At 36.4% G+C, this 12,311-nt stretch overlaps 1 long non-coding RNA gene across 7 annotated transcripts in view; it reads right to left on the bottom strand.

Moving 5' to 3' along the window:
* The window catches only part of LOC102976472 (uncharacterized), a 127,814-nt gene that overhangs the window by 94,034 nt on the left and 21,469 nt on the right, over positions 1 to 12,311 (bottom strand). The window lies entirely within an intron of this gene.

The raw sequence follows: 12,311 nt of genomic DNA, 5'->3' as shown, positions 1-12,311 counted from the left end.
TTTTTTTTTTTTTTTAGATTCCATATATGTGTTAGCATACAGTATTTGTTTTTCTCTTTCTGACTTACTTCACTCTGTATGACAGACTCTAGGTCCATCCACCTCACTACAAATAACTCAATTTCGTTTCTTTTTATGGCTGAGTAATTTTCCATTGTATATATGTGCCACACCTTCTTTATACATTCATCTTTCGATGGACACATAGGTTGCTTAAAGTTAATCTTAACCAAAGATTTACAGAACCTTTACCAAACATCACACTAACAAATTAATATAAACATGTATACTCCAATAAAGATGTTTAAAAAAATGTTCAAACCCTTAAAAATAAATTCTATTCAGTTATTTTTGCTGATATTTGCTGGAACTATTGAAATTTTCTGATGTTGATGACCCTGGAGAGTCAAAGACTAGAAAACGAATTTAAGAAAGGAAAATAATAATACAGCCATTTCAGATGTTTCAAAGCAATGTTCCCACACATTTCCTATTATCTCTCTTCTCAATACTTGCAAAACTTTTGCCACCCCATTCTTCCATCACTGAAATGTACAAACATATACAGTGTCCACCTTCAATTTTTTCTGAATTCCCAGAAAAGTGTTTAGATGTACAGATTTTTTTAAGTAAAAGTGAAAATCTTGCAGTGTCCCTGGTAATTGAAAACTAATAGGCATAATGGCAATGGTCTAAAGTTGCCAGCAATTGAATTCCCCTTACAGGATGGCTTAATGGCTATTTCCTCCTTATCGATTACATAGCAAGTAGTCCAAAGCTGATGTTTCAGAATGTATCGTCTCTCTTCCAAGGTTGCAGTTACACCCCTAACTGATGTATTCAACCAAATTCACTTATTTGGTCATCTGGTAAATATTTACTGAGCACCTATAATGTGTTAGGCAATGTTCTAGGTGCTGCGAACTTAAGAGTGAACAAGTGACCTCATCCCGTTTCTCATTGAAAAGACAGAAGCCAGCTTAGTGAGTTCCCATTCGTTCTCCTTACCTTTCAATGAGTTTGTACACCTCCACATATACTTGGTCAAATTCTAACTCTGTGAAGTCTTCTTTGACCAGCCTGGGCCATGAGTCTCACACCAACTCTGATTTTTCTGAAATGTCCTGTTATTAAGCCACTACACATTTCCTATCTAGACATGTGTTGGTATACAGCTGTATGCCAACAAATTAGATGTTATTCATGTCTGTTATTGCCTTGAATTAGTATTTAAAGATTTCATTGTCATCTGACTTTTCACATATATCTGTGGTTTTTCCTCAACTAAATTAAAAGTTCTTTGAAGCAAGAAATACATGACCTGTCATAGAATTATATAAGAAATCTTAAAAAGGATATAAAAATAAAATCATATTAACAACCCATCTGTTTTGAAAAGAATAATATTATATTAAATACAGTCCATCAGCAAAGTTTTATATACTGTAAAACTTAAGCTGGTTATTCATAAAAATTAGATTTTTTCATGTTAAGATGTTAATTTTAGGGGCTTCCCTGGTGGTCCAGTGGTAAAGAATCCAACTTCAATGCAGGGGACACGGGTTCAATCCCTGGTTGGGGAACTACGATCCCACATGCCACGAGGCAACTAAGCCCGTGCACCGCAACTACTGAGCCTGCACGCCTCAACTAGAGAGACTGTGTGCCGCAAACTACAGAGCCCATGTGCTCTGGAGCCCACATGCCACAACTAGAGAGAGAAAATCCACACGCCACAACTAGAGAGAAGCCCGCGTGCCACAACAAAGAGCCCGCATGCTGCAATGAAAGATCCTGCATGCCGCAACAAAGAACCCACATGCCACAACTAAGACCCAATGCAGCCAAAAAATAAAAAATAAATAAAAATTTTAAAAAGATGTTAATTGTAATCCTCAGGGCAATTTCTAAGAAAATAATTCATAAAACATAGTGAAAGAAACAACAGCAAGAGAATTTAAATGTCATACTAGAATATATCTATTTAACACAAGAAAAAAGGCAATAAAGAAATTACAGGAACAAAAAGGATATAAGATATATAGAAAACAAATACAGGCAAAAATCCTAGCTTGGACTAAACATTCTAATCAAAAGGCAGATATTGGCAGATTAGATTTGTCTAATGATCCAACTATATGGTGTCTATAAGAGACATTGTTTTGATTCAAAGACACAAATAGATGAAAAGTTTATAAATGGAAAAATGATATAGCATGCAACCAGTAACCAAAAGAGAAATGGAGTCCTATATTAATATCAGGTAAAACAGACTTTAGGAAGAAGATTTTATGATGATGAAAGAGTCAATACATCAAGAAGACATAACAATTATAACATATATGAATCTAATAACAGAGTCACAAAATACATGAAGCAAAAATTTACATAAATGAAGGAAGAAATAGACAATTCAGCAATAATATTTGGAGTTTTCAGTAATCCACTTGCAATAATGGGTAGAACAATTAGGCAGAAGTTCAAAAAGGAAACAGAAGACTTGAAAAATATTATAAACCAACTAGACCTAACAAATATTGATAGAACACTCCACCCAGCTACAGCACAATATACATTCTTTTTAAGCATGCATGGAACATTCTCCAGAATAGACTGTTAGGGGAAAAAAGGAAGTCTTAATAAGTTTAAAGTGATTGAAATCATACTAAGTATGTTCCTTGACCATAATGGAATGAAATTAGAAATCAATAATAGAAGTAAATTTGAGATTTTCACAAACATGAGAAAATTAAACAACACACTTTTAATAACCAGTGTATCAGAGAAGAAATCACAAAGAAAATTAGAAGAAAGTTTGAGATGAATGAAAATTAAGACACAACATGCCAAATTTATGGAATGCAGACAAAGCAGTGCTTAGAGGAAACTTTAAAGCTTTAAATGTCTACATTTAAAGGGAAGATCTAAAATCAATAACCAAATCTTCCACCTTAAACTAGAAAAAAGAAGAGCAAACTAAAACCAAAGCAAAAATAAGAAAGGAAACAATAAAGATTAGAGTGGAAATAGATGAAATAGAAACTAGAAAAATAACAAAAGAATACAAAATTGACATGTATTTAGCTAGACTGTTCAATTAAAAAAAGAGAGAAGATTCAAATTACTAAAACCAGGAATGAAAGAGGGGACATCACTATCAGCCTTATAGAAATAAAAATGATCATAAGAAAATACTATGAACAATTATATGCCAACAAATTAGATAACCTAGATGAAATGGAAAAACTCCTAGAAAGACAGAAACTACCAACACTGACTCAAAAAGAAATACAAAATCTGAATACAGATTCTGCTATAAAATTAGTAATTGAAACACTTCCTACAAAGAAAAGACAAGACCCAAATGGCCTTACTAGTAAATTCAACCAAAGAGTTAAAGAGGAATTAACAATGCTTCTCAAATTCTTCCCCCCCAAAAATAGAAAATATGAAACACTTTTAAATTATTCTATAAGGCGAGTATTACCCTGATACCAAAACCAAAGACATCATAAGAAAACTACAGACCAATATACTTCATGAATATAGGCACAAAACCCCCCACCTGATACTAATAAACCAAACCCAGCCATTTATAAAAAGAATTATACACCACCACTAAGAGTGATTTATCTTAGGAATGCAAGATTGGTTCAACATATGAAAATCAACCAGTGTAGTACACCACATTAATAGAATGAAGAGCAAAAACTACATGATCGTCTTGAAAGAGACTGACAAGATTGAACATCTTTTATGATAAAAACACTCAAAAAACTAATACAAGAAAGAGTCATCAATCTGATGAAGGTCCTCTACTAAAATCCCACAGCTAACATCATACTTAATGAAGAAAGACTAAATATTTTCCCACCAAGATCAGGAACAAGACAAGAATGTCTGCTCTCATCACCTCTGGTCATCATTGTACTAGAGGCTCTAACCAGAGCAATTAAGCAAGGAAAAGAAATAAAAGCATCCAGATTGGAAAGAAAGTGAAATTATCTCTATTCACAGGTGACATGATCTTGTATATAGAAAATCCTAAAGAATCCAAACCAAAAAAATATTGGAACTAATAACTGAATCAGCAATGTTGCAGAATAGAAGATTAATATACAAAAATCAATTGTATTTCTATACACTATCAATGAACAATACAAAAATGAAATTTAAAGAACAATTCAATTTATAATAGCATAAAAGATAATAAAAATACTCAAGAATGAATTTAGTAAAAGAAGTGTAAGAATATACCCTGAAAACTACAAAGCATCATTTAAAAAACTTAAAGAACACCTACATTAATTGAAACACATCCTGCATTCATGAATCAGAAGACTTAATATTATAAGATGGCAATACTCCCCAAACTGATCTACAGATTCAACATAATCCCTTTCATAATCCTAGCTACCTTGTTTTGCAGAAATTGATAAGGTGATGATCCCAAGACTCAAACGGAAATGCAAAGGACCCAGAACAGCCAAAATAACATTGAAAAAGAAAAAATTAGAGAACTCATGTTTTCCAATTTCAAAACTTACTACAGGGAATTCCCTGGTGGTCCAGTGGTTAGGACTCTGCGCTTCCATTGCAGGGGGCACGGTTCGATCCATGGTTGGGGAACTAAGATCCTGCAAGCCATGCAGCAAGGCCAAAAATAAAAAAAAAACTTACTACAAAGATACAGTAATCAAAACAATGTGAGGGCTTCCATGGTGGCTCAGTGGCTGAGAACCCGTCTGCCAATGCAGGGAACATGGGTTCGAGCCCTGGTCTGAGAAGATCCCACATGCTGCGGAGCAACTAAGCCCGTGTGCCAAACTACTAAGCCTGCACTCTAGAACCCGCGAGCCACAACTACTGAAGCCCATGTGCCTAGATCCCATGTTCCACAACAAGAGAAGCCACCACAATGAGAAGCCCGCACACCGCAAAGAAGAGTAGCCCCTGCTCACCATACTAGAGAAAAGCCCGCACACAGCAATGAAGACCCAACACAGCCAAAAATTAATTAATTAATTTTTTTAAAAAACCAACAATGTGAGATTGGCATAAAGCTAAACATATAGATCAATGGGATAAATAGACCCATACATCTACGGCCTGGTTTATATACCAGAAATAAATCCATATATCTATAGCCATTTGATTTTGACAAGAATGCCAAGGCCGTTCATTAGGGAAAGAATAGTCCCTTCAACAATGATCCTGGACCACTGGATATCAATGGGCAAAAGAATAAAGTTGGATCCCTACCACACACAATACACAGAAATCAACTAAAAGTGGATCAATGTCCTAAAGAGCTAAAACCATAAATCTCTTAGAAGAAAATCTTCCAAGAGGGGAACTCTTCATAACCTCAGATTTCACAATGCATTCTCAGATATGACACCAAAAGCATGAGCAACAAAGAAAAAGTAGATAAGTTGGACTTCATTAAAATTAAAAGCATTTGTGCATAAAGGACATTATTAAGAAAGTAAAAGACAACCTGCAGAATGGGAGAAAAAAGTATATACATATACACATCAGATAAAGGTTTAGTATGTGGAATAAATGAACTCCTACAACTCAACAGTAAAACAACAAGCAACCCAATTATAAATGGGCAAAGGACTTGAATAAACAGATTCCTAAAGAAGCCATATGGCCAAAAAGCACATGAGAAAATGTCAACATCATTAGGCATCAGGGAAATGCAAACTGAAACCACAAAGAGATACCACTTCACACGCACTAGGATCACTATAATCAAAAAGATAGATAATAAGAAATGTTGGCAAGGATGTGGAGAAATTTGAACCGTCATACATTGCTGGAGGGAATATAACATGGTGTAGCCATTTTGAAAAACAATTTGGCAGTTCCTCAAAAATAAAACACAGGGTTGACATATGACCCAGGATTTCCACTCCTAGGTATAAACTTAAGAGAAATCAAAACATATTTCCACACTAAAACTTTTACACAGATGTTCATAGCAGCATTATTCATAGTAACCAAAAAGTAGAAGCAATCCAGCTGTCCTCAACAGATAAATGAATCAACAAAATGTGTATACTATTCATACAATGGAATATTTTTCAGTCATTAAAAGGAATGTAGTATTGATATATACTACAACATGGATGAAAACATTATCTAAGTGAAAGAAACCAGACATGAAAGATCACATATTGTTCTTTTTAAAGATATTTTGGCTGTCCTGGGTCCCTTGCATTTCCATGACTCTTAGGATCATCAGCTCGGCCATTTCCACAAATAGAATAGATTTCATAGAAATGGAATCTATTTTGCAAATAGGCAAATCTATAGAGATAGAAAGTAGATTAGTGGTTGTCAGGGGCTCAATGAGTTGTCAGGGGGAAGAGAAAATGACCACTAATGGGTGCAGGATTTCCTTTTGGGGTGATGAAAATGTTCTAAAATTAGCTACTGGTAACGGTTGCAGAACTCTGTAAATCTGCTTAAAACAACTGAATTGCAGACTTTAAAAGAGTTAATTTTATGGTATATGGATGTATGGTATATTTCAATAAAGCCATCATTTTAAAAAATCCAGTCCATCCTAGAAAATTGGGATGGCATAGTTATTATATTCATTTTTCTTTCTAGCCCTCACAATTTATAGCAAGATGCCTTGTACATAGAAGTGCCAAAAATACATACATGTATGAATGCATATTATTTTGCATTGTTCACAAAATGCTCCAAATATTAGTTGGAGTTTCTCAAACTCCTTGAGGCAAAGCCCATGTCTTAAATTTCATGAACATTCACCACTATTAGACCTTGCATAATGATACACTTAGCCTGGAAATAGTTACAGTGGGTAAAAATGCTCAGCATCTTAATCCACCTGTAACTCATGACTGTTCAGGAGGCCATGCTGAAGTCAGACTATCTAGGTTTAAATCCAACTTCTATGACTTAATAATGGTATGATCTTGGATGAATAACTTAACCTCTGTGAGCCTTATTTTCCTCATCTGTAAGGACAGGATTAATGATAATATTGATAGTAACCACCTTCCAGGGCTGTGTGAGGCTTAAATGAGGCATGGGGTGTAAAGCACTAATATGGCCTTATTATTCATTCATAGAGTTGCTCGACATTCACTGAGCACTGATTTTAATGCTCTGCCCTCAGAAGACAGAAGTAGGAGAAGACAAATCAATGCAGTGAAGTGCTCTCGCTTGGAAAAACATCCAAAGAACACAAGAGGGATTCCCAAGGGGCGAGAGACTCTGTGTGTATGTGGATGGTCAGAGGCACAGGGTATCAAGAAAAGTTTTATGGAAGAAGTACCACTCGAACAGAGCATTTATTTAACTTTAAAAAAAGTATTCATTCCCCAGGTTGAGAGAAACAGGGAAATAGGACATTCCAAATGGATGGAGTGATAAAAGGAAATCATCATTTATTCAGGGGGCTGTGATTAACTCAACACAAGAACAGATCCAAGGTGAGAGCAGTCACAGAAAAGGCTAGGGAAGCAGGAGCCAGATCGCAGAAGTCCTTGTTTTCCCCCTCACTAGGGCAGACTGAATTTCCTGGCAAACGGGAATCACCCCTCCCCCACTCCAGCAGAGTCATTTTCTTTGGTTGGTTTTCTTTCCAAAGGTCATAGAGCAAAACAAAGGAAAGACTGAACCTTTGAGGCAGCTTGAGTATTTCCAGAGTGTTCTGGTAATGTCAATGCTGACAAAGCCAGTCATTCGTTGGCTGATCATCACTGAGCACCAGAGGCTGCAGGACAATTATCAGGAATGACAGTTTTCCTTGATAAATTTATCTATACTTTGCACAATTCCCAGTTTCCCTTGCGTGCTCCCAGCATGCACTACTCCCACATTGGGCACCAGAGGTTGAAACAAGATGGCAGCTTCCAGAGGAGTGCCTTCAATTACCCACAACAAGCATCTGGGCATAAGCCCCCATCATAGGTGATTATGGCCACAGGTTAATCCAGCAGTTCCTCCTAATTAATAGCTTGGAGTATTGAAGAAGCCAGAAGTGACCACAACTCTCCAAGTTTTTGGAAAAGCCCAGCTGGCTGAGTGTCAGCTTTCCGTTAGACCAAACCTTGGTGTGTTGTTTAACCACATCACCCTTTCCTGGAATCTGGCCCTTTGGCTGACACTCCTCTGTGAAGACAGAGTGTCCCTTTTGTGGTTCAGAAATACCATGTAGGCTTTTCTTCTGCCTCAGCATTCCCATTTCTCATTCTTTCGACTTCTTCCAATCTGTTCTTTGCTTCTTTCAGAAATATGCTCAGTCTTTCCTCACTCATTTTTTCAGTTTATTTTCTTCAGACTTGTTTTATTTTTTTCTTTTCCTTCAAAAGACCTGATGTACCTTTCTTTTCCTGCTCCTTGATTTCTCCATTTCTCTCTCTTTCCCTCTGCCCTCCTCCCTCCTTCTCTCACTTCCTATTTTTTTCTAAACTGACCTCAGATGAAAACAATAGATTAATCATATTGTATATTTCATAACACTCTCAGCAGTTTCCATGCATGGCCCTCTTTTATTTGTTTCATGTTTTTTCTAATTTCTTGTTTTTAATAATGTAATAAGCACCAATGAATCTAAAAACTATTGAAACAAAAAGGGGATCTCACAATATCCTACAGCAAAACATTTGGTAGCCTTCTATCCTAAGCCCTGGCTCCCCCACCCAGGGTATCCACCATGCCGAATCCTGGGCATCATTCCTTCCTTTATTTTAATACAGTTTTATTGTTTCTACATGTAGTTCTAAAAAATGTCTTACTCTAGTTTTTTAAGTTTATGAAAGGTACGGTGCTGTTATCTACTTTTTTCTTTGTTTTAGCCTTACTTTATAGATTTTTTTTACTTTTTATTTTGAAATAAGTTCAAAGTTACAAAAAAGTTTCAAGGATAGTACATAAACTCCCATAGAGCCTTACTGATATATATTATTTATATTTTATTTATGTATTTGTTTGTTTGTAGAGAGAGTTATTATTCTCCAACTCATTTGAAAATAAGTTGCATATATCTTGCTTCTTTAGCCCCTAACACAGGGGTCCCCAACCCCTGGACCATGGACCAATACCAGTCTGTGGCCTATTAGGAACCGGGCTGCACAGCAGAAGGTGAGTGGCAGGCAAGAGAACGAAGCTTCATCTGTATTTACAGCCGCTCCCCATCGCTCACATTACCACCTGAGCTCCACCTCCTGTCAGATCAGCGGCGGCATTAGATTCTCATAGGAGTGCAAACCCTACTGTGAACTGTGCATGACAGGGATTTAGGTTGCGTGCTCCTTATGAGAATCTAATGCCTGATGATCTGAGGTGGAGCTGAGGTGGTGATGCTAGAGCTGGGGAGCGGCTGCAACTACAGATTATCATTAGCAGAGAAGTTTGACTGCACAGAGACCATAATAAATCAGTCGCTTGCAGACTCATATCAAAACACTATCAGTGTGTGAGTGGCAAGTGAAAACGAGATTAGGGCTCCCACTGATTCTGCATTATGGTGAGCTGTATAATTATTTCATTATATATTATAATGTAATAATAATAGAAATAAAGTGCACAATAAATGTAACGTGCTTGAATCATCCCAAAACCATCTCCCCCCACACACCCCTGCCTGATCCATGGAAAAACTGTCTTCCATGAAACCAGTCTCTGGTGCCAGAAAGGTTGGGGATCGCTGCCCTAACACATCAGTGTGTATTTCCTAAGAATAAGGAAAATCTCTTACATAACCACAAATGAGGAAATTTAACACTGATACTATGCTTATATTTTAGCAACAGTCCATTTTTAACTATCCCAATACAGTAAGTCCCCCACATATGAACCTTCAAGTTGCGAACTTTCAAAGATGTGAATGTGCATTTTCATGTCCAATCATGTAACTTAGTTCAAGTGTCTGGCATTATCTGTAAAAGTTGGGTACCTAGGCTAACTTTACTGGACTTATGAACAAATTGGACTTGCAAACGCACTCTTGGAATGGAACTCGATCATATGTAGGGGACTTACTATGACAGCATTTACAGCAATTTTTTCAAGTACAAAAATCTGATTCAGATTTGCACATGGCATTCAGTTGTGTGTCTCTAGTCTTCTTTAATCTCAAACATTTCCTCCACCACTCTTTACTCTTCATGACATTTAATATTTGTCTGGTATCTTGTTAACATCACTTAATTTGGGTTCTCCTGATGTTTCCTTTCTATTGCATTCAGGATACACTTTTTTGGCAGGAATACCACAGAAGTGATGCTATGTGCTATGTTCTCAGTAAATCACATCCAGAGGCCCCTCATTAGTGACTTTAGCTTTGATCCCTTGATTATGGTGCTACCTGTTTCTCTAGATGATATATTTGCATATATTCTTTGGAAAATTACTATTTCACTTAATATCACACTGTTAAGACTCACCCACATTGATGCATGTCACTTTTCTCTCTCTTTCTCTCCCACACCCACCCACAGACACACACACCAACCTCTACACACACACACACACACACACACACACATACACACACACACACATACACACACATTTTCTTATCTTCTTTCTTCCTGCCTTCCATTTTCCAGCCACATTCTTACTCAAAATCAATTTGGAAGTATACAACTCTTAGCTGAAGTATGTACCATCTCTTGTTCAATTACTACAGACTAAATCTCCAAAGATTGGTGTATAACGTGCAAAAGATATGTGTTGTTATGAAAATAGGTGTCTTAGCAAAGAAGCAGATACCAAAGAGATCATAAAGGGACCCTTCACCTTTTACTCACCCACCCAACAAACCTGTCGACATTTATTAACTGAGTAACTATTATGTTCCCAGCACCAGGCTTGACTAGAAGGGGGCATATAAAGTACAAAACCACAAAGGGTTTAGAAGCTCAATATACACACACACACCCCACCAGCAGTTCACCGTGGACACCTCTCTCATGCTTCAAGGCTCAGCTCAAAAGTCACCTTCTCCGTAAAGCTACCCATCCCTGCACCAACCCTAAGTATGTAACTGAGAACCTACTACTTGCCAAGCACAGTATTACATGCTTTCCTCACAGCAGTTCAAGAAGGCTCTGCCTTCTTATTTCAGCTCTCCTAATACAAACTATGTCCTTTCCATGGTCTATTTAGTGCCACATTTTTCACAACTTTGTGCTTTTTATTGATGATTTCACTGTTTAAAATGACCCCCAAGCGTAGTGCTGAAGTACTGTCCAGTATTCCTAAGTGTAAGAAGGCTGTGATGTGCCTTACTGAGAAAGTATGTGTATCAGATAAGCTTCCTTCAGGCATGAGTTTTAGTGCTGTTGGCTGTGAGTTCAATGTTAATAAGTCAACTATATATTAAATAAAGTCTCCTTAAACAAAAACATACATAAAACAAGTTTATGTATTGACCAATTTACAGAAATGTTGTGACCAGAGACTGTTAGGACCCTAATTCTGTATTTTCCCTAAGAGTAATGCTTTAGTATCGGTAATTCAGTGTTCCTGGTGACTGTAGAAAATAATAATACTGTGAGTAATAAGAATCAACTGTAGTAGGTGACAAATAAATATATGATGAAAAGATGAAGGAAAGAAGCTATCTGTTGGAAAAATGACATTAACAGATGAAAAGTTGCTTCATAAACCCACATGAAGCCAAATATACATAAATAGATTTTATATTAATATGATAAAGAAGTGCCAGAAAGTAGATTATCCTATAATAAGGAGAACACGCAAAGGGGAAGGGGTAATACATGTACATTTCCTACTCAATGGGAAGAAAATGTTCTGTGACAATTTCTTTACAAAAGAATATTTATTATGCAAATTCAAGCACATCTGGCTGCCGTGAATTTAACACTCCATAATTAATAACTTTCTGTATCTCACTGAGCACATTAAAAATCTGTATGTTTTACATTTGCAAAAATATAATAGCACCACATTTTTTAACCACCAGGGTTTTCAAGGGCCCACTGTAACTCTTTTCCAAATTTTTATTAATACTTTTTCCTTACTAAAAAACACAATGTGATTATCTCCGTTTTAAAAAAATGCACTAGAATATTTATCTTTGACCTCTTCATAAAGCAAGGAGAAGAGAGCTTTCAATTGATTTTGTAAAGCACATTCTACACTGTTGCATGATGGGAGAGGACCTGACCTGACAGTTCCTTATCCACATGATTGTGGTAAAAGTAGACATAACATTATGGCTCAAACAGAACAAAGATGAGCTTACAAAGTACATGGTTTAAATAATTCCAGAGCTTTGGAACACAGATCTCTTTTTT

The sequence above is a fragment of the Physeter macrocephalus genome, chromosome 9, assembly GCF_002837175.3.
Source record: "Physeter macrocephalus isolate SW-GA chromosome 9, ASM283717v5, whole genome shotgun sequence".
NCBI lineage: Eukaryota > Metazoa > Chordata > Mammalia > Artiodactyla > Physeteridae > Physeter > Physeter macrocephalus.
Note: the sequence above shows the minus strand (reverse complement) of the source record. Positions and strands in the feature narration are given on the sequence as shown.